The sequence below is a fragment of the Centropristis striata genome, chromosome 6 (genome assembly GCF_030273125.1).
Source record: "Centropristis striata isolate RG_2023a ecotype Rhode Island chromosome 6, C.striata_1.0, whole genome shotgun sequence".
Lineage (NCBI taxonomy): Eukaryota > Metazoa > Chordata > Actinopteri > Perciformes > Serranidae > Centropristis > Centropristis striata.
The window spans coordinates 27,873,564-27,893,999 of record NC_081522.1 but is presented as its reverse complement, the minus strand read 5'-3'; the positions used below and the strand labels follow the sequence as shown (position 1 = coordinate 27,893,999).

Sequence of the window (20,436 nt, the reverse complement as noted above, 5' to 3'; positions counted from 1 at the left end):
TGCCACTGAGACCACGCAAACCTGCGACTGCCACTGAGACCATGCGAACCTGCGACTGCTACGGAGACCATGCGAACCGGCGACTGCCACCGAGACCATGCGAACCGGCGACTCGGTCGCTGAGAGACCATGTGAACCGGTGACTCTGTCGCTGAGACCATGTGAACCAGTATCTCTGCCGCTGAGACCATGTTAACCAATGACTCTGTCGCTGAGACCATGTGAACCAGCAACTCTGCCACTAAGACCATGCTAAACCTAACCCTAACCACCACTGAGACCATGCGAACCGGCGACTGCCACTGAGGCCATGCGAACCTGCGACTGCCAATGAGACCATGCGAACCTGCGACTGCTACTGAGACCATGCGAACCGGCGACTGCGACCGAGACCATGCGAACCGGCGACTCTGTCGCTGAGACCATGTGAACCCTAACCGCCACTGAGACCATGCGAACCGGCGACTGCCACTGAGGCCATGCGAACCTGCGACTGCCACTGAGACCACGCAAACCTGCGACTGCCACTGAGACCATGCGAACCTGCGACTGCTACGGAGACCATGCGAACCGGCGACTGCCACCGAGACCATGCGAACCGGCGACTGCCACCGAGACCATGCGAACCGGCGACTCGGTCGCTGAGAGACCATGTGAACCGGTGACTCTGTCGCTGAGACCATGTGAACCAGTATCTCTGCCGCTGAGACCATGTGAACCGGTGACTCTGTCGCTGAGACCATGTGAACCAGTATCTCTGCCGCTGAGACCATGTGAACCAATGACTCTGTCGCTGAGACCATGTGAACCAGTAACTCTGCCACTAAGACCATGCTAACCCTAACCCTAACCACCACTGAGACCATGCGAACCGGTGAATGCCACTGAGGCCATGCGAACCTGCGACTGCCAATGAGACCATGCGAACCTGCGACTGCTACTGAGACCATGCGAACCAGCAACTGCGACCGAGACCATGCGAACCGGCGACTCTGTCGCTGAGACCATGTGAACCGATGACTCTGTCGCTGAGAGACCATGTGAACCGGTGACTCTGTCGCTGAGACCATGTGAACCGATCACTCTGTCGCTGAGACCATGTGAACCAGTAACTCTGCCACTAAGACCATGCTTACCCTAACCGCCACTGAGAACATGTGAACCGGCGACTGCCACTGAGGCCATGCGAACCTGCGACTGCCACTGAGACCATGCGAACCGGCGATGGCTACTGAGACCATGCGAACCGGCGATGGCTACTGAGACCATGCGAACCGGCGACTCTGTCGCTGAGAGACCATGTGAACCGGTGACTCTGTCGCTGAGACCACGTGAACCAGTAACTGTGCCGCTGAGACCATGTGAACCAGTAACTCTGCCGCTAAGACCATGCTAACCCCAACCCTAACCGCCACTGAGACCATGCGAACCGGCGACTGCCACTGACGCCATGCGAACCTGCGACTAACACTGAGACCATGCGAACCTGCGACTGCTACTGAGACCATGCGAACTGGCGACTGCCACCGAGACGATGCGAACCGGCAACTCTGTCGCTGAGAGACCATGTGAACCGGTGACTCTGTCGCTGAGACCATGTGAACCAGTAACTCTGTCGCTGAGAGACCATGTGAACCGGTGACTCTGTCGCTGAGACCATGTGAACCAGTAACTCTGCCGCTAAGACCATGCTAACCCTAACCCTAACCGCCACTGAGACCATGCGAACCGGCGACTGCCACTGAGGCCATGCGAACCTGCGACTGCCACTGAGACCATGCGAACCTGCGACTGCTACTGAGACCATGTGAACCTGCGACTGCTACTGAGACTATGCGAACCGGCGACTGCCTCCGAGACCATGCGAACCGGCAACTCTCAGTCAGGATTCGCAAAACTATCGTAAAATTTTGAAGCAACCAAGTAGATTGATAGTTGTGTATACAGATAGCTTTCCCCTGAGACGCCGGTGATGGTCTCTTGCATGCAATGTTTACTTTTGACTTGCATTAAGTCATGTATTTAAATATACATTTCATGTTTGTGTTTGTTGAAATGGAATACATACAATGTTTTGTGTATCACTTTGTGCAGAATTAACAATTGAAGAATTTTTTAAAAAGCCTATCTTTTCAACTGGTGAACGGGTCCAGAGGTCATCCAGCTGTTCTTGGACTGTGGGGGTGTCTGTATTTTCAGAACCTGATGACACACAATACCAAATTTATTCATACATTATAAATACTCAATTGTGAATTAATATTTTATTATTCAAAGGAAGTAGTTAAGACAGCAGATTGTATTATCAGGCCAAATCTGTGTCCACTGGGATAGGGAAAAAAACAAACCCATACCTTGTAGGCTGGAGAAGGAGTTGTGGGTGCGTTATCCATCATCCACAGCCGGCTGGTTGACCGAGGTCTTTGAGGTACCCCATGGTCGGAAGTGGTTGGGCTAAGTGGGGCAGGATCTGCAAGGTCGAGACTTGTCCAACGCACTTTCTGATCGGCATCTTGGAAGCAGTGGTCTTCCTCGTCTCACTTGGTCCTGCAATATACAATAGCCTGTACAACAATAACTCACAAAGTAACACAATTGTAACAATAATATGCAACTGTAAGGGATCTGAACTAAATTAATTTGCTAACTTAACTGTCCCTAGACCAGTATAAAAAGCTAAACTATACAAACTAAATACTCTACTATAAACCTAACCTACTCCTAACCTAGATATAAATGTGCAAAAAATATGAAAAGTTAGCTTAGTCTGTCTTGAAGATGCTGGACACAGGAAACCTGGAAAAGTCAGAAAATGCAGTGATTTCTATACTATATATTGAGGACCACATGCTGAAAAATCTGCATAATGTGAAATACAACAAACAACAACATGGTGATGGTTTCTCAGGGTTTAGCCTACAAAATAAATAAATACAACATGTTAATGAGACAGCAATACTTAATTAGATGAGAGTTTGACCAAGCGTCAATTAATGAATGAACATTAGTGTTACCATTTTTTTTTTACTAGTTACTAGTTTTTGTACTAATAATCTATTCCCCCCTCCCCCCCATTCTCTGATTTAAAAATAAATAAATACATGAATAATACTAATAATATTGATTATCCCAAATACACCGTTCCTTCAGATATATTTATCACTATACATGACATCACAGAACAGTGGTTGAAAGTTATTTATGAATAATAATTTCAGTGTTTCTCAACATTACAAAAGCATTTTTAAAAAATTGCTTACCTGAGAAGGTGAAGACAAACCACTGAATGCTGAATGTCAACGAAGAACTGGATACTCAAGTCTCTTAGGTGAAGTAGTGTTTATCTAGAACAGGATGACAACCGTGAGCATTGCAGCAATGTAACAATAATGTGTTATTAATGTTTTAAATAACTGAATTAATATATCACTTATTCATAAAAATCAGTATGAAGCTGAATATAATCATTTGAATTAAATACACACATAGCACCTCTAGAAACATAGCAACATTTTCAGCATATGTGACCCTCTGCATCCTTACAGATAATATAAATTTTAAATTTCTTCATACATTTTTACGTGTTTTATACATTTTTATAGCACCCATGGTCCTCAGGGGTCAAAAAGGACCTCGTGACATTAGACTGGTTTTAGGAAATGTAGAAAAAAATATTACCAACTTTTTTTTCACCTTTTAAGGTAACTTATGACCAAAAAAAATTATATTTAATTTTCATTTTTTTTCATTATTATTGGTCAATTTTATTTAAATATACAAATATCAAAACATAAGTTTCACTAAAAGTTGACATGACCTCCTGACATTCCAATCAAAAATGATTTTTTTCCACTATTACGATTGAAAAAAGTATTCTTTTTTTTTTTTTTTACTTTTTTCTCTCTTGAAATGGGGCCTAATTTTTAATATTTTACTAAAATTGACCAATAATGAAGAAAAAATTATGAAAATTACATATCAATCAATCAATTTTTGGGGTGTGAGTTGCCTTAAATGATAAAATGATTAAAAAAAAAAAAAGTTGGTAATATTTTTTTTCTATATGTCCTAAAAGCAGTCTTGTGTCATGGGATCCTTTTTGACCCCTGAGGACCATGGGTATATAGTCGACGGGAGGACCACACAAGGGTTAAAAAAAATAATAAATAATTTATGAAAGTAGTTTATGTTAATAACAATCTTTGACAAACACTCACCAGTAAATAAATGGTCAAGCTGTAAATTTGTGAGGTGAAAAACAGGATTAAAGCTTGCAAAGAAGATGAATATGTATGGATAGGTTGATAATTCTATTGACACCACAGCTCGGTAACACCATAGTAATAGTTAGGTAATAATCTGATAATAGTGGCGAATACTTTCAAAAGCTTTCAGTGTAATAGTACCCAAATGCACCCTATACTAAATTTAAGCCATTAATGGCTATGACTCTGGTATTACAAATACACCTTATTACATAATAACCTCTATTATCAAAATAGTACTGCAGTATTAATATCAGAAGAAAACAGGATTAAAACCTACAACGAAAATGCTTCACAGCACCACTTGAGGACACACACACGAATTAATCCAAAACTGTTTAAGCCTACATTTTCAACTTCCAATAAATCTCTCTCTCTCTCTCTCACACACACACACACACACACACACACACACACACACACACACACACACACACACACAAAGAGTACATCAATATTCGTCACAGGAGCACATACTTCAGGTACCAGTTGACATGACAAATTGGAAAAAAGAAATGGTAATAGTTTGGGTAATAGTCTGCCAACAGTAGTGAGTAACATTGACATTGACACAATGTAAATCTTAAACGGTGAAGTAAACTACCAGTTCATCATTACAGTAAATTTTTACAGCCCTGACTCCATGGTTAAATGTATATCCCCAAGATTATCTTTTCTTTTTAACCTCTCATTACCAAGTGACATGAGTTTCAGTTTAATATTATCCAAATACACCGAATGTTCAAATTTAGCCATTGATGAGTATGACATTGGTATTACTATTACACCTTATTACATAAGAATACCAAAACATCCTCACAAAAAACAGGACTATTATCAAGAAGCTACCATCAAAATCCACATACAATTAGCTACATATCACAGTTAAACAAAAATTACTCAGGCCAACATTGTACACAAACCCTACATTAAAAATGGCATTTAGACAACATGAATCAAGGAAAATAGCATAAGCTAGCAATTTTTTAGCATTATTATATTATTATGAGCATAATGACACCTTCCCAGATAGACACAAGACAAAAACACAGCAATCATAAACTGTTGTGGCCTAGATTATCAACCCACAATGCATTATAGGCTGTCTGTCAGCAGCATCAAATCAGTCAAACTATGCAATGCACTCTTAGAATCAATAGTTTGCTAACACCAGACACATCTACTGTTATAACAACTGTTAGCATCATGGTAACTGTAACATGGAGTAACTGTGAAGATATTCTGCCTCGACGGACCATTTATAAATTGCTTCGACATGATGCTAAAGCTAGCTCGCTAGAGAGCGCTAGCTCAGACCAGTAGCCGCGAATAAATTAGCAAAATAAAATGACAAATATCGTCCAAATGAAACTCAAATAACTTGCAACTACATTTCACAACATTTTCGACGGTAGTTTAAAAGTTCAAATATGAAAATGCTAACATTCAGGGTTTTCCCTGCCATTATACGGCTTAGGCGCGGCGCCCAAGCATTTTTGCCTCCCGCCTAAGAGAAAAAATAGTACGGACATTTCACCTTCTGTTTAAAAAAAAAACCTGTGCGCCGCTGCTGAATGAATGAATTACGTGCGCCGCTGTGAAATTTCACATGATCATTAATATCAATGCACCACTAATGATACTCGCACTGTGTGAGCACAACAACACACAAAGTTATTTTCAACTTGTTTTGAGTCATCAACGAGCGCATCAAATCCTGTCTGACCCTCTTAGGACATCAACGTAAAAGGGAGCGTTCAAGCTTGTTCACGGTCTATATAGCGAGTAGTAGGGCCACGGCCTCGCTCCGTGTCTCACCTGCGTGTGTGCGCGCGCTGAACTAAATCCAATCAACCTGTCCGGGCGGTAGGGTCATAGATATATATATATATATATAAACACCTTTCTTGTATATATCTACGGGTAGGGGGGCCATCCGTCCGGCTTTCGGCTGCAGGCGCACCATTTTCGTGTCGTGAACTATCAACACATGGCTCATTAGAATATTCAAATGAGCCATGTGTTGATTCGCCACAACGCGCTCACGCAAAGTTGCTACCAAAGCAGCAAAGGCAAAGCAGCTATCGAGAGACATGCTAGCACTGACAAGCATCGAGCTAATCGGAGTACAACTCTGCTTAAAACCGGATCATACCAAACAAATATCTGCTTGCTTGTCCGCAAAGTGTCCTCCTTTTTGATGTGAAGGAAATGGCCACCCTACCGGGCGGTCAGAGGTCAAAATACACTGTTGCATATGCCGTTCGTTAGCCGCGAGCTAACATTAGCTAACAGTTAAAGTTGTTTTAATCACACTAAATTGTGACTTAGTGTTTTGAATAACTTCCTGTCGCTAAACACATGCCGCTTTCAAAAGAAGAGTGCAGTGTGTTAACAGAACTGACCACAGCATTTACAAAAAGACTCAAAATAAGATGTCTTAAATAAGATATATAAGAACCCTTATTCTCCTTTAAAATCAATCTTAAAATAGGCATTGATTAAGTTCAGTGTATATGATGGAATAGTGGAATTAGATCTGTGGGAGGCCACCAAATTTGGGCTTTTATGGAAAAAAACACTGGCTGGCTGCTCCATGTCCTAGTGGAAAGCATGTTGACAGCAATTAAAAATGACACGGTATTGGATAACAAAGATTTTATAATACGGTATCTCCCGACTGTGAAAAATGTTATGTGAGGTGTTTGCTCTCATTTAACCCCACCCCCCCACCCCACCCTGCCAGCCAGGGACTTCTGCCATGGAGAAGTTTGTTCGGCGGTTCTACAGGACCAATTCAGCCAGAAGAATTAAATGTTCAAAAGGGGGCTGTGAATTGCGCAAATAAAGTGTAAATTACAACTAAAGCAAATTGAATCTGTTTTTCAGTTACCTATAGTAATGATAGTGGTCAAAAGTATGTGAAATTGCACAGTTTTTGGTAAAAAAAAGCTTTTTAAAAAAATGTAAGGCCGAAGAACGCTAACCCCACTGCTTCAGCTGCCCACCCCCCTAAGACCTCTAAAAACCCAGGGAAAACCCTGACATTGTAAGGCACAATTGTAACAGTAGTATGCTAGCGAAATATACAGCAAATAAAAACATGTCTTCTTACCTCAGACGAAAAGCCAGAGAGGCCGAGTCCCGCCAGTGGACAGGAGCCAATCAGATTCGCCCCATAACTGTGCTCCAATCCAGTGATTCCCAACCGCTGTTCTGGAAAAATATTTTACTCAACAGAAGTATTGACAGTAGCTAGCTAAAAAACCACTTGAGGCTGACCTTAGATCACATGGGTTCCTTTGACCCTTGAACCCCGTCTTCCGTTAAGACCCGCCCTATCCTGCCTCTGATTGGCTCTGACTCTGACAGCTCAACAGCATGAACCAATAGTAGCGCCAGTATACCAAGTATATTATATTAATCAACATGGCGAATTTTCAGTATTTGAGCCTAGTCCAGCTTTTGTATTTGAGATTCTATCATAATCAGTTTCTATAACTATTACTAGCAACTTTTACATCACTTAGTAAAAAAACAAACAAAGTGAAGAGCAGAATACAAACCATTAATAAAACATTATACAGTACAGCAAATGGAAAATGTTTTGAAAAATAACTGGATACAGGGATATAACCATAACTATGCTACACTATGTGCTGTATACAGTGCACCATGATGTTAATATGTTATACACTGTACATAAGTGAAGTCAAGTGGTTATTGCTAATATAGTAAGGTGCATGATTGTCCATAAATGTTAGAAGTAACTGCATATTGATACTTTTGATAGTCACAGAAGAATAATACCCTGTCTTCTAAAAGAATGTGACATTAATATCATTATGTTCAACATCCCTCAGAATGCCAATCAATTTCATGCAACATTCATAAATCATCATAAGTATACTCAAATCCATGATATACCAGGGGGAAACAGCTCTGATGGAGTGGATGACAGGCTGGAATCAGGATCCTGTTCTTCTTCCCCAAATGCCCCCTGGCCCAAAGGGTTAACTGCCTGGATGCAGTCAACTTAAAGAGACTGATAAAAATATGTATTGGTTAGATTTAGTTTTACCACATGTATTCATACATATCAACTCCAGAACTGCTAGTTATGCCGTCTCAAATGATTACATTCATAAAATAGTTGTGTGTAGTTGTGCAACAAGCTAATATAAGGTTCATTTATAGGGTGACAGTCCCTGTATATGGTGCTCTGTACCTAACGTTAGCTGGTGCTGTTACCACAAATGTTCCTGCCCCCTCCCCTCCTCATAACGTGGTGGCCGATACAAGATAAACAAATGTGTCATCATGTTGTCACCCAGACTTCTCAGACATGTTGTGCATCACACTCTTTCGTCCACAAGAAAACGTGTTCTTTCAACCTAGCTGGCCATTTGATGTCATTGTTAGCTAACGCTAATGTTAGCTAGTAATTAGCTATTACGTTAGCATGGAGCGACATAAACTAAAACGTTTTCGTCTGATAACTACTGAAAATGGAAACATTTTTCGCATCTTCTCCATCATATTCCTGTCTCACTATACAGCGTTTATTTATTATATTTTACGTTAAACCACCGGCGATTACTGACGTTAGTTAGCTTGACCTAGTTACCTGCTGTTGACAGGACGCTCCGGTGTCTCCGCTCGGACATCCTTCAGGGACAGCACGTCCTCTTCCCGGCACAGTACTCCAAATGTGCGACGCATGGTATGGTCCAGGTCAGCCTCCTGACAGCAGATTCAGACTCAGGACACAACGACACCAGGTGCTGCCGAGCTCCGCCCCCCAGACGAGCTCCGGCTCCACATCCTCCTCTCTCCGGACCACCGCTCCAGTCTCTGATCAGAAAGTCTTCCAATGTTTGTGGGCTGTCTGAGAAGACTGACATAAATTAAGACGACCGCCATCCTCTGCTTCAGAGAGACAGCCCGGTCGTGAACGTCATGAAACAACAGTGTTGTTGTAGATGATGCCGCCCATGATGCCGCCGCTAGAGCTGTCAGCAGTAAACTGAAAAGGCACCCACGTCGAGGGCTGGAAAATGACCAATCATAAGAGGCCTGGGGTCAGCCTTGGCCCCGCCCCCAATGTGTAAAAAGTCCTCGCTCCGCCCGAGCAGAGCTCCACCGCGAGCGAGCACGGGGGAGAATCTGCTTCACTCGGTTGCTGAATATGTGCGCGAAGATCAAACAAGTGCGCGTGGCAGTTGAAATCTGCGCGCGTGACCCGAAATAAATGCGCGTGCAGATGTGTTACCGCTTGCGCGACTTTTGACTCAAATATGACGCCATACTGCTCTAACTCAACAGAGATGGCGTTTTTTCATAAAACATGAGAACTTATGACTTGACCATACATTGCCCAATCAGCCTCAAACTTGTCATGCATGATGATGGTTCATCACCAGTTCTACATAACAATATTTCATAAAGCCCCGCCCCTTTTGATTAGCCACGCCCCCCATATTAACTAATGAACCATTTTGTCCTAGATACTTGTTTGAGTTGTCTGTGAACTCAGGACAGAGTCCCTGTTTAACTGCTGATTTAAGCCACGAGAATGACGGTCCAGAGGCAAGCACACAATCAAAATTTCTTTAGAAATTTTCTAGTTTGTAATTGTTTTATTGTTGTTTATTATTACTGGCATTGCTGTTTTATTGGGGCCATGGGGCAATCGCACCGAGCACTGGTCCCATACTAGCCTGGCTAACACCAGACCAAATCTCATTGGAGATTAGGTCTGGACACCTACAATGTATTTCTCCGTAGAGGAGGTGTGGTTTACGATCCTCCGGAGCCGTTTATTGGACGCTTAGAATGTCTATCAAAGCGTCTGTAGGTAGCTCTTAGCCAATCAGATCAGTTATACCAGATGACGTAGTAGAGCAACAGAGATGGATGTTTGTTGTGTGTGTGTCTGTGAGAGAGTGTTGTTTGCTGCTTTGCTTCTCCAGTTCTCGCTTTCTGCAAGATTATTTATTTTCACGCTTTATTCCCCCTCATGTCATTCAGCCACACACATCCACTGATTTTATGGGCAATAAACAAGCTGCTGCGGGTCTCTGGGGGCTCCGCTGTCCCCCGATTCGGAGCGAGATCACCGGCGGTGACCGGCGGTCTCACCGGCTCGGCGCAACGAGCCGCAGAAACCGCCCGTGCGGCGCTAATAGCCCCGCTACCGGTGATCTCGCTACGAGCCGGGGGACAGCGGAGCTGCCGAGAGACCTTTCGCCTTTCAACTTTCGCTCTAAACAATTTAAAACACCATCTACAGCTAAAGAGAGTTTCGCGTCCGCAGCAGCCATGTTGGATCCGGAAAGCTTCCAAGTGCCGAGTAGTACGCGTCATCGTCTCACCGTCCCTCCCCGCTCTGTGATTGGATCCCTAAAACAGGGCTAAGATAATCGCCTCGTTTCCAGACCGTCTGGAGGTTCGAAATCAAATTCGAGCGCGCAAGGCAGTCTGGGTATACCCAGGCTAGTCCCATACAGCAATAGCTGTAGGGACCAGGGATTTTTTCTTCTTCCTTCTTCCTTCTTCCTCTTCCGGACACAATTTCGTCCCGCTACTAGTCCTACAACTTGAAGAGTTGCAGGACAAATTATACATCAAAACGTGCGGTTTGATCGGGATCGGTGTGCTATTACTTTTCTCGACAGAATACAAATTTTTCGCGACGTCAGTCGCTAAAAACTGCCCAAAATTTTGCATTGAAATGAATGGGACGGTCGAAAAAAAATGAGCAAAAAAGAACAATAATTGGAGATTTTTAAACGTCTACTTCTCCAGCATAATTTCACCTAGAGACTCCATTTGAACTTTAAACAGTAGACACAAGTCTTGTGTATCGGTGTATTAATCCACATTTTGATAGGTCATATAGTTTTTTATCAATCCCTGTTCAATGACCATGATCATTTTTGGAGAAATTCTGAGATTATAATGGGTGTGTATTGCACGGAATGTTCGTGTCACAGTGTGTGACATCATCGCTCTATAGTAGACATAGATCGCTCTAACAAAGCTATTTTTTAATTTTTCTGAAAAAAAACCCAACATATGTAGACGTTCAGGAAGAACTCAGGACGCTCAAAGTGAAGTTGGGTCAATGATAGGTAATATGGTTTTGCCAAAAATGCTTTCTGTTTCGATGCCAGAAATTTCAGTCTGTCCACCTCTGCTGTCACTAAGCCGGAACAGGTGCCAGTTAATTCTGTTGATTGCTTTGATCTGATTGCCTTTGATCTTTGATGTGATTACAGTTACAGATACACACACACACACACACATGCGCGTAAGCACGCACACTCCTCACACATGAATACATATGCTTCAAACACACACACAGGTAACTTTATGTCATTTTAATTATACACACACAGGTAACTTTATGCTACACACACACACACACACACACACACACACACACACACACACACACACATTTTGAGGTTAAAGGGCATAGTTTGAAACACCGGCAGTAGCCCCCGTGGCCCTTTCAGAATTTCCCCAAAGGAAATGTTCTAGTTATTATTGTTTCAATTTTAATTGTTTATTGTAAGGCAACCTTGAGAGTCCTGAAAGGCGGCTATAAATAAAATGCATCATTATTATTATTATTATTATTATTATTATTATTATTATTATTATTATCGGAATCGCAAGGTAGAACATCTTCTTCAGAAATTATATAAACCCCCTTTGTAAGGATGCGTTGTAGGCTGTTCTCTGGAATGGTTCATATGATTTCTTTCTAAAAGATACCATAATTTGGATGCATCCAACAAATCTTTACTCGTGATGAAGCAACGTAATGTTAAAATCCACATAAGTTGGCTGTCAGGTCGGCAGGAAGGGCGGCAGATAGGTCAAACCTCAACCTTTCAAACAGGTGACCAGTGTCTGTGTATATATTATTTTCAATGCCTAACTCTGTTCTATTTTCCTAACCTTTGCGGTTTTGCTGATGAAAACAGTACTCGTTTCATGTCAAATATCGTTGGATATCACACAAATCGTGCCGCAAAAGTTTTCGTAGAAAATCCAAAAACTTTGATGAGAACACGTTGCTGTTTTCTGCCTTTTACACTTTTATTTGAATTGAGCTTGGTGAAAATAAGAAGCTGTACTTGGAGTGCATTTGATTATTTCCCCCATCATCCCACCATTTCCAGTCTATTCCTGTAAATAGGTTTATTTTAATATCATCCCTTCCTAAGTGATTATACTACACCTCACTCTTGCTCCCTCCTTTGTCTTCATCATCTGTACCCTCCATTTTTCCAAAGATGAGCCGGTTTGAAGCAACACCTCCAGTCGTGGGCTCTACAGAGAGCAGGCTCTAAAAGCACAGGAGACATCAGACATGCATTAGGAGTGGACAGGATTATGTCATACAGCTATTAATATTAGAATCCTTCAGCACAGTGCAGTGTGCTGAGAACAAGTAGTGCTGGAGGAAGAGATGTCTAATCACCAATAACCTTAGAAATCACCTTAGAAATGCTTTTTAAATCAGATGATGCACAAATAAAAACAATGCAATAGAATAGACACTGTATAACAAAACGTTTTGTTGATGAGTTGTATGTATATGTTCTGCAGATGAGGCTTTAAAGAACCGAGGTCCACAGTCCCTGCTGTGATAAAGGACATTAGTTGCTATAGAGACTAGAGTGAGGTGTATAGGTGTACAGGCAAAGGAATGTAATGGTAAGGTCACGACACACACGACTCACACACACACACACACACACACACACACACACACACACACACACAACCTGGAGCTTTATTGGGTAACCTTTTTAGCACTTTCACATGCTGCAAATCACATTGGGAGACACAAAACAGCTTCTTTTGTTGAGGGAAATGTTGCATCTAAGCTTTGATGTGTAATTGGCGACGGGAAGCTTTTTTTTCTCACCTTGCAGAACACTGACTTGCATTCATTGCGCTGATTTTGTTCAGCAAGCCTGAAATATAGCTCTGTGAATAATGGCTCCTTTAAGGAAACTTGTGATTTATGACAACTCATGTCTTTTTCTTTTTTTTCTTTTATAGTTTGGGCCGTTGTTCCTCTCATTAATAATAAATGGCCCAACAGGGGATGGCAAGGCAAATTTATTTATAAAGCACATTTCTGACACAATGGCAGTTCTGAGTGGTTTACATAAGTATAAACATACATACACACGTAAAACAGAAAATTCATTAAAGACATTAAACAAACAACTAAAACTAAAAAAAAAAGTAAAAAACATACAGTACAGTTGATTCAAAGGATTTAAGAGGTGAATTAGCATAATAATGTTACAATAAGCTGCAGTTGTCTGGTTGTTATTTATATAATAATCAAGTCAATAAAAGCAAGGGCATAGCTAAGCTTCTCCAAGTCTTACTAACACAAGAGACTTTTAATCTAGCTATATTTTTTAAAGTGCTGACATGACACATTAAGAGGCCTATTTAGACGATCAAAAGCAAGTTGTCTAAAGTGCATGGCACAAGTGCATTTAGGGTGTCTCCACCTCACTTTTGTAGAAAAATAGCAATGTGTCTGCCCTTGGTGTATTGCTATTCATTTACATGGCAGATTCAGCAAACTACTTTGGCTGTCTCCCAATCCTCTCTCCCGTCAATAACTCCATTTGACTGCATACAAGCAAATGCACCAATAATCTATTTAACTGAGTAGGAAGAAACAATAATTAGAAGCATATCATAATCAGATATTCATCTAGCTGTACTACATACAGTGTAAATTACATTTCACAATAACATGTAGTAATTAAACTTTATTTATTAATGGGCTACAACATTGGGCTACACAAGACCGTTCTGGGAAACAAACAAACAAACAAGCAAACAAAAAAACTTTAAAATTGTTTTAAGAATGTCATAAACAATTTTGTCATGAAAACATTTTAAGAAGGTTATCATTAAACATTTAAGGAGTTGGCTGTTTATTTTTACAATTTGCTAACACAGCTAGCTATTACCGCTAGCACTTACCTAAATATCAAGAAATAGTCAAATAGTGTATACGTCTACTCCTTTATACAGTCATTGTACACAACACAAGAGCAACAGACTTACATAAGTGTGAGCGAAAGCCTCTTTCCTATCTTATTGACACACATGAACACACTTAGCTAGCTGAACAAGCAACCAAACAATCATTTGAGGTGTACAGTTGATGTCAGTTTGCCGGCGAGTTAGCTAGCTTAGCTTCAGCACAATAAACACCATGTTAACGTATGTGTAAATGTCACTTTATTCCACTTGGATGAAGCCCTTATTCTTCAGTTCCACTAACAAAACACTGTCTTACCATGACCTTTAAGCTAAAGTTTGTGGGGTTGGGGATCAACACAGGAGTGGGCCTGTTGCTAATGTGACATTAATAATGGGACATTACAGGGGTATTAAATGGAGCTGGGATTTATCACCACCATTTGCGGTTGTAGTGGTTAGCACTCCTACCTCCCAGCACGAGGGTTGCTGGTTCGACTCCAGCCTGTGTGGAGATTGTATGTTCTCCCCGTGTTCTAAGGTTCTCCGGCTTCCTCCCACAGTCCAAAAACATGCAGCTCAGGTTTAATTGGTTACTCTAAATTGTCCATAGGTGTGAATGAGAGTGTGATTATCTGTCTCTATGTGTCAGCCCTGTGATAGTCTGGCGACCTGTCCAGAATGTACCCCGCCTCTTGCCCATGTCTGCTCACCTGCGACCGGAGTGTGGACAAGCGGTGGATGAATGAATGAATATTCATTTAGTTAAATACTTTATTCATATAGCAATTTTCCGAACAAAGTTACAAAGTGTTTAACAGAAAATGAAGTAAAAAAACACAATAGATAAATACAAACACAGGGATCATGAAACAATAGGGTAGAAAAAATAAATTTCAATGGAAATATGAAAAGGTAGAGAGGGCTGATAAAATGCAGCAGTATATTAAACATTCAGGTATAGCTAATATGCTGGGGGATCTGAGAGCAAAGGCCCGGTAACCTTTGGTCAGTAACCAGAACAACCAGCAGAAGAGCACCACAGATCTAAGTGAATGCCCAGACACAAACAGAGCCAATAAACACTTGATATAATTTAATGAAAATCCGTTCAATGCTTTAAAAGTGATGAATGGTTAGTACAGGAGTCATATGTTCATACCTCTTCATGCCAGTAAAATGAGTGCAGCAGCGTTTTCAACCAGGCAGTGAAGGGAGCTCTGATTGAGACCAGCATAAAACAATTAGCTATTGCAGCCTTCAGTAATTGTGCTTGTAATATTGCTATGCATTTTTCTCATTTAGTGTTAGCTGGATATCAAATATAACATTATGTTTGGTCTGTCAAGGCTACTGTGTACTGCACATCAACTCAGAGTGACTAAGAGACCTCATCCATCTCAGTGATGGTTTCACAAAGACTGGCTACCTCTGAACCTTTATACAATCTATGCTCTGAACCTGCAGGCTTAGTCATAGCTTTGACAGAGTTGATGCATTACTCACATTTTTAGCATTAATCAATTAGCCCTTCAAGTGTGTGTGTGTGTGTGTGTGTCTACACTCAAACCTGACCAAAACTTTACGCATTATTGCTGCACAATAGTCCACTGGCATAGCCAGAAAAAAGACATTGGGTGTGCACCAGCAATACTGGGTGTGCCAAATTTATTTTCAACAGAGTATTACACCTCCACAAACATTCAAAAGAATGTGTCTCTGGAATACAACATTATTAACACAACAACATATCCATACATTCTCTTCAGTAATCGTCAATAGTTAGTTCACAGCAGGTCTAAACATTCACTTGTGACGTGCTCTCAAATAAATCGATAATGCTAACTATACACCAGAAGACTTTGAAAAGATTTGGAAAAGACTCCTGGAAGACTATCAGCTCACACCTGCTCACATCTAAATACAAGTGTTTAGATTTTTTAGTCACAGCCTAGTCTCACACTGAGATTCTACGAAGACTGTCAATCTTTCAGGGTCACTATTTTCTACAACTAGATTCTTTTAGCATTTTTTACCTACCATGCATTTTTTCCCCTCATCATGCTCTTAGTAAAAATTGACTAAATGGAGGAGAAGCAGCTTTTGGCTCCAGCTGCTCTAGTGTGTGCAGTGGTTTGTGTTGAAAAAAACAAAAACAATAAAAAGAAGAATAGACGCCACAAAATGCCCCTCACAAAGCTGAAAAGGGGTTTCTGTTTTTCATGATATACATTTATACCCTATTTAATGATGTGTTTAATTGAATTTTTATATTTATCAGCTCTTTCAACTCTCATTTAGTTAATCATACATTAATTATCGATTATTTATTACTTATTTATGTATAGGCCTTATTTATACATTTTTACTGGGTCTCCTTACTGTTCTCTTTACTAAGAAACAGCGCCCCCAAAATCCCGCTTGTGACCGTAAATATATGACATCACTATATTTGTATTTAGGACTGAGCTTACTATCATTGGCCGCGTTTCCCAGATTCGCTCTTAGCGCTTAAGAAGCTCTTAAGCGCTAAGAGCGTCTTAGGGACGCTCTTAAGAGCGCTGTGAAAGAAGGAAGTGTTTCCCAGACTCGTTCTTAGCTTAAGAAGATCTTTCACTAAGAAGGAAGTCTAAGATCGCCCTGACCCACTCTTAACAGCCTTCTTAGCGACCAAACGCTCAGTGCAGCCGCATCAGGGAAAGTTATATCGGACACAAAGGAATACTAAAACCCTGCGTAATGATGAATGTGCGCTCATAGCTGCAGAACACTGACGCAAGAAAAATAATAGCATAAGAAGAAAAATAACGATATAAAAATAAAGAATTGCCCATGTGTTCCTGTAGCTACATAAATAAAATAAATCATCATTACTATCACTCCTTACGTTTTCACACACATTCGGCATCTGCATATGAGTTTACAGTAGCTATAAAAACATCAACAACCCTGTGGTATTTCACAGATATGAGGGAAACTGACAGGTGTAATTGAACTCAGCTGGAACCTCATCAAGAGGGTCTCCACCTGCAAGTCTATATAAAGGCGTTGCCGAAGTCCACGCGTGTGAGACACCATGGCTGCAATACAGCATATTCTCGCTGCGAACCAACAGCGTCGCCGTGCGCGAAGCCAGACGGTTTATATAAACGCTTATGTGCGTCAGCACTTCTCCCCACTCGACGTGCTGTCGGACCGGGCTGTCCAGTCCAAGTACCGGCTTCCTCGTGAGGAGATCCACCGCCTCGTCACGCTCGTGTCACCACACATCCAGAGGGCAACCCGCTGCAATTTTGCCCTCAGCTCGGAGGTGCAGCTCCTGGCCGCGCTGCGTTTTTACGCAGTGGGGAGCTTCCTGGAGGTGGTGGGGGACGGCAGCGGCCTCAGCAAGGCATCGGTTTCACGGAGTGTGGCAGCCGTGACACCGATCCTCCTGCGCCATGCCCGGAGACACATCAGGATGCCCACCACGCGGAACGAGGTCCACCGTGGATTTCACGCCATGGCTGGGATCCCCCGGGTGATTGGTGTCGTGGATGGCACACTGATCCCAATCCACAATCCCTCCCTGATGGATCCGTGCTGGATTGGGAGGAAACATTACGCTGCCATCAACACTCAGGTGGTGGTGGACCACGATGGCTTCATCACCGACATCGTTGCCAGGTGGCCAGGAGGCACACACGACTTCGTCGTCACTTCGCCACTTCGTGTGGGCCAACTCAGCTGTGGGGCAGAAGGCTGGCAGAGGAGAGTTCGGCAGGAGCATCTTCCTCGGAGACAGTGGCTACCCTCTCCGGAGTTACCTCGTGACACCGGTAACCAACCCAGCAACACCACAGGAGGAGAGGTTCAATGAGGCCCACACACACACCAGGACCCACATTGAACGGGTGTTTGGCAGGTGGAAGTCCCGTTACCGATGTGTCCATCGTTCGTCAGGGGGACTGCGCTTGTCACCTGTGAAATGTTGCCGCGTGATTGTTGTCACCGCCATGCTTCACAACATAGCAGTGCGCGTTGGAGCAGATGAGCTGCCTCCTGTGGATGACGATGGGGAAACATCGGAAGACGACGCCCTCAACCCCCGCGAAGCCCGAGCAATACTCCACCAAGCTGGTGTCCAGACTAGAGAGGAGCTTGTGAATCTCTTTTGAAGTCTCAGCCCCTACCCCCGTCACCACCAAACACAAATATCAGCACCACCCTACTCCCATCATCAAACCCACTACCATCATACAACCCATATTATATCAACCATCATGTATAGGGCTTGAAAGCTAGGAAGTGAAACAGATGTGCGGGTAAAACACCCAAATAATAAATTAGTGTCGGATAATGTCCCGCACACCAATTTATTGTTGCAATGTTTGGGTGCTTTACCTGTTTAAGGTCTGGCACAGGACGTAAAGGAATAATTCTTGCATACAGTATGCAAATTTATACATGAAATCCAACTTTTGGATAGAGGAGGCCAGGTAACAAGTGGGGAATTAGCGGTGCTGAAAGTAGTGATAGGATAAGCACGTGCGTCAGGGCGCACATGTCATGAATCTACTCAAATCAATGACACAATACAAATTGCCTGGGATTTTTATTCGCTAGGTTTGACACCCTTTTTTCAATACAAAATTATCCACACAACACATGATTGAAAAGGAAAAGTAGTTTATTTAAAACACAAAACAAAAAGCGATGGCACCGCTGTCTTTACTGGGCGTCTGCATCACCTGCATGAAGAGAGGTTGATTAGTGAAATTGAACGGGATACATTGTGCAATGCGGAGGAAAAAAATAGAAATGCCCCTTACCTGCGTCCTGGGGGAGAATTATTGGGACCGAGATGGAGGGACTGTTGAACTGCGCCTCGGCAAGTGTCAGCTGTCTCCGGTGCAGCTCCAACTTCTGACGTTTGAGATGCACCATCTCCTCTTGGAGGGCAGTCTGTCTCTCCAGTTGGCCCTCTATCCCCCGCAGCACCGCCAGTTTCTCCCTCTCGAGACGCACCAGCGTCTCGCTGCAGGTGCAGGTCGTTATGGAGGGGCGTCCCCGTGTGCGGACACCGGGCCCTGCTGGTTGGCATGCGGGGACAGGGCTCGGTTGCAGGGGGTTGTCCTCTCCTGGGGACGTGCAGGTCGCTGCTCCGCTCCCAGATGGCTCCTCCTCCTCGCCTTCGCTGTTGTCTGAGAGCCCTTCGTCCCCCAGAATATCGATGCCCCCACTAATGCCTTCAGAGGCCGTCTTTCCAATAATGGAGAGGACTTTTTCCTCGTCGGGAGTGAGGGTTGTACCCCCAGGTGCGCCACCGCCCGTGCCCATGCTCTCTCGCCTCACCTGTGCGCTTTTTTTTTTGTTTGGCTCTGGAACTCCTGCCACTTCTTCCGCACGGCACACCAGTCTCGCAGGCCACAGGGACTAGAGGGGGACATCTTCTGGGCTATTGCCTGCCAAATGCGGTTTTTTAATGTTATGTCTTTTTTCCCCCTTGTTCCCCCAAATAACACCTCGCGGTGCTGCCAGACCTCGTCCACTAATGTGGCCATCTCCTCTGCAGTAAACGAGGGTGACCGCTTGCTGCGTTTGCTGCCTGCTTTCTCCATTCTCATGTGTGTGCGTATCCACAGTGGGGTATATATGCGTTAATGGCTTGATTACTACTCGGATACACCTGTTAGCTGTGATCACACACACACACACACACACACACACACACACACACACACACACACACACACACACACACACACGTAGCCTTATTGCACAGGTGGGGTGACTTAAGCGCTGATAAGGTGGTGGGTGATCGATTTGCCTGGCATCGATTGATTTATATTTCAGCACCACGGCGGTGGACAGCTCCCACTAAGAGCTTCTTAAGAAGCTTCTTTGGCGGGATCTTAAGAAGGCAGCTAAGAACGCATCTGGGAAACACCCCTATCTTAGCGCTCCTTCTTAGCCGAACCCTTCTTAAGAGCCTTCTTAAGTCCTTAAGAACGAGCGAATCTGGGAAACGCGGCCATTATTGTGATGTTCCTTTTTCCTGTGGAAGTGGTTTTACTGGCTGGTCTGGAACCGGGGACCTTTTCCCCGCTCATATATTGGTTGTTGATTGTGTTACATCACTGAGACTTGCGATCATATC

The 20,436-nt window shown here is 43.0% G+C and overlaps 1 long non-coding RNA gene across 1 annotated transcript; it reads right to left on the bottom strand.

Annotated features, from left to right (window-relative positions):
• Positions 1-1,827: 1,827 nt before the first annotated feature.
• On the bottom strand, positions 1,828-7,468 carry LOC131973654 (uncharacterized). Its single transcript, XR_009394580.1, has 4 exons — positions 7,381-7,468; positions 3,261-3,344; positions 2,355-2,796; positions 1,828-2,202 (listed from the first exon to the last, which is right to left on the bottom strand). It is a non-coding gene; the product is annotated as an uncharacterized LOC131973654 (long non-coding RNA).
• Between the last annotated feature and the right edge of the window lie 12,968 nt (positions 7,469-20,436).